Raw genomic sequence first — 3,412 nt, 5'->3', positions numbered from 1 at the left:
GACCTCCATTTCTCCTTTTGTGCTTTCCAAGCCGCTCTGTTTGCCCTCTGGTGTGGCTTGCAGCTCTACGGGTGCCGTTTGGTGCAGCCCACAGCTCTCCGTCTGCCCTCGGTGACACCCAGAGCCCTCCCTCTGTCTTTCTCTGTGCCCCACAAATGCCTTTAGCCTCTTCTCCCCTCAGGATTGGCTCCAGTGGCCTCCCACCCTGTCCTCAACAAGAAGCAGCTGGGGGACGCACAGTGCACACACGGCGCTTTGGGTCTGGGGCGGCCCCCGGCGGGCGATTCCCAGCGCTGCCGGCTCCACCCCGCGCCCGTCCGCCGGGGAGCGAGGGCCCTGCTCCCGCCGCGCAGCCCCGGGCCCGGCTCCCCTCACGGGCGCTGCCCCCCCTCGCGGGGTCCTTCCGTGCCGCGGGGTGCCCATTCCCATCGCCTGCGTGCGGCGCCGCCTCGGAGCGCCGGCGCGGGTCAGGCGAGCGGCGCGGGCAGCTCCGGCGGGGTCCTGGCGGGAGGGGTCCTGGCTGGCACGGCGAGGCGGGAGGCGGCGGGGCGGGAGGGCTCTGAGCGCGGAATGGCGCTGGGCCCGGGCTGCGGTACCGGTGGGGTAGGGTTTGTGCCGGCAGCAGCCGCGCCTCCCGCCCTGGGGGGGGTGGTGATGTGATGAACCGCGCAGTCCCTGGACGTGTCGGACTCGAACCCTCCCTTCTGCCCCGACCGCCGCGGTGCCTGGCGCTGGTTACCGACAGCCACAAATTAGCTCGTCAACGCGGTAAGAACATCACGTCACAAAACGGGTTTCATTCCTTAAAGTCAGCAACGCTAACCTGGGCTGAAGTGTGGTTTTTTTTAGTAGCAGCTATAAATGTTCTGCTATTTATTCTTTTTTTAATATTACAAACAGTGTTCCAGCGTTTGCTGCTGAGCCGCAGAATCACAGAATGGTTGGGGTTGGAAGGGCCCTCTGTGGGTCACCCAGCCCAACCCCCTGCCCAAGCAGGGTCACCTGCAGTAGGTTGTAGAGGACCTTGTCCACGCGGGTTTGGAAGGAGACTCCACAACCTCCCTGGGCAGCCTGGGCCGGGGCTCCGTCACCCTCAGAGGGAAGAAGTTCTTCCTCGTGTTCAGCTGGAGCTTCCTCTGCTTCAGTTTGTGCCCGTTGCCCCTTGTCCTGTCGCTGGGCACCACTGGAAAGAGTCTGGCCCCGTCCTCCTGAACCCCACCCTGCAGATATTTAGAGGCATTTCTAAGGTCCCCTCGCAGCCTTCTCTTCTCCAGGCTGAACAAGCCCAGCTCCCTCAGCCTCTCCTCGCAGGAGAGATGCTCCAGTCCCCTCCTCATCCTCGTAGCCCTGCGCTGGACTCTCTCCAGTAGCTCCTCATCTTTCTTGAACTGGGGAGCCCAGCACTGGACACAGCACTGCAGATGGGGCCTCATCAGGGCAGAGCAGAGGGAGAGGAGAACCTCCCTGGACCTGCTGCCCACACTCCTCCTGATGCACCCCAGGATCCCATTGGCCTTCTTGGCACCCAGGGCACGCTGCTGGCTCATGGTCACCCTGTCGTCCCCCAGCACTCCCAGTCCCTCTCCACAGAGCTGCTCCGAGCAGGTCCGCCCCAAGCCTGTCCTGGTGCCTGGGGTTGTTCCTCCCCAGGTGCAGGACCCTGCCCTTGCCCTGGTTGAACCTCATCAGGTGCCTCTCTGCCCAGCTTTCCAGCCTATCCAGGTCACGCTGAATGGCAGCACAGCCTGCTGGTGTATCTACCACACCTCCCAGTTTGGTGTCATCATCAAACTTGCTGAGGGTACATTCTAACTCTTCATCCAGGTTGTTGATGAAGAAGTTAAGCAAGACTGGGCCCAGTACTGACCCCTGGGGCACACCACTGGTTACTGGCCTCCAACCAGACTCCGCGCCGCTGATGCCGACCCTCTGAGTTCTGCCACTCAGCCAGTTCTCAACCCACCCCACCGACCACTTGAGCGATGTTCTGCTGTGATAGCTGTAAGCCTTGAAATGCACGTTGACAGATCACCAAACCAAACCTGAGAGTATCGACATCCTGCTGAGCAAACGAGCACGAATCCTTCCTGCTTCGTGCTGGACCAGCATGACCAAATGAGAAAAGAAACTGATCCACAACGCGGAGGAAAACTACAACCTTCATTCTCACGACCCCCAGAGGGACCACGATGACCCCCTCGCAACAGTACGTGCAGCCGCAAAAACAATATACCAGGATGTGCCACATAGAGCCCGGAACCACTACACTATAAAAAGAGACTCTGCTGGGGGGTGGGGTGCGTACCGTTGGCGGAGGAGGAGGCTCCCCGGCCGCCCAGCGCTGTTTTGCCTGCTTCATTGCTTGCTTAAATAAATTCTATTGCTAATAAGTTCACAACTGATTAATTAACAATTGGCTGCTCAATTTGAATTCGTCACGGGAGGCGAGCTTCTATAACAGGTATAAATGTTTTACAATTTATTTTTTTGAATATTACGAACTGTGTTCTAGCGTTTGCTGCTGAGCCGGTGTTTCAGCGAGGGCAAGGGCCGGAACGTCACGCAGGGGCTGATGCAGCGCAGGTCACTGAAGCTGCTGCCGCGAAAGAACATCGCAAAATTCCATAAAAATATTGCCAGGTATGTTTTCAGCTTGTTTCATTCCTGACTATCGCAATTGTTACTTCATTTCAAATTTTCAATCTGTTATTCTTTTAATTCTAAAGCCGTATCTGCTCAAAGGCTCAGGGCTTTTAATTTGGCTGCTGTATGTAAACACATCAAATACTTTGTGCAACTGGGTTACATCTCTACAGCTGCCGAACGGGAGCTGTGAAGAAACAGGCGGGGCAGACGCTGCACACGCTGTATCGTCTCATCGCATCTTTTTTAACCTGTCTCTTAAAACCTCGTCTGAGCTCTGCGTAACCTCCCGCTCGGGGCCGTGCGCGTGCCGCAGGGACGAGTGCCAGCTCTGGCGACACCTCCCTGCCCCTCGCTGGAATCCGGTGCCAGCAACGGGAGCCAGACCCAGGGCGTGGGTGCCCCGGGCTGGGGGGCAGTGGGAGTGGGGTCCCAGTGCTGCTGCTGGGGCCGGTGGGCTGCCCGTGCAGCTGTGGGAGCAACTGGGGGTCTTTAGCTTCCAGCCACTGCAGCAGGGACGGTCTGGGTCCCCAAAACCAGCTGCTGGGGGGGACTGGCGTGAGTGAGGGGCTCTGTGCCTGGGGCCGGGGGGCGAGGGTCCGCGTCCCCCCGAGGCAGCGGGGCGGGGGCTGCAGGGGTACTCACCGGGGAATCGGTACCCGGGCTGGGGTACCGGTCGGGCAGGGTCTGTGCCGGCAGCAGCCGCGTCCCCCGCCCTGGGCAGAGACCGCGGCTCCCGGGGGTCCCGGGCCGGCTCTGCTGGAGGCGG

The 3,412-nt window shown here is 60.2% G+C and overlaps 1 long non-coding RNA gene across 2 annotated transcripts; it reads left to right on the top strand.

Moving 5' to 3' along the window:
• Window positions 1-529: 529 nt before the first annotated feature.
• On the top strand, window positions 530-2,796 carry LOC142359065 (uncharacterized). 2 transcript variants are annotated; one of them, XR_012762072.1, is made up of 3 exons: window positions 530-768; window positions 1,825-2,206; window positions 2,513-2,796. It is a non-coding gene; the product is annotated as an uncharacterized LOC142359065 (long non-coding RNA). The 2 variants fall into 2 exon arrangements; XR_012762071.1 differs by lacking the exon at window positions 2,513-2,796 and having other exon boundaries at window positions 1,825-2,390.
• Window positions 2,797-3,412: the final 616 nt, after the last annotated feature.

The sequence above is a fragment of the Opisthocomus hoazin genome, unplaced genomic scaffold (genome assembly GCF_030867145.1).
Source record: "Opisthocomus hoazin isolate bOpiHoa1 unplaced genomic scaffold, bOpiHoa1.hap1 HAP1_SCAFFOLD_15, whole genome shotgun sequence".
NCBI classification, from domain to species: domain Eukaryota; kingdom Metazoa; phylum Chordata; class Aves; order Opisthocomiformes; family Opisthocomidae; genus Opisthocomus; species Opisthocomus hoazin.
The sequence above is the reverse complement of the archived record's forward strand: the minus strand, read 5'-3'. Positions and strand labels throughout refer to the sequence as shown.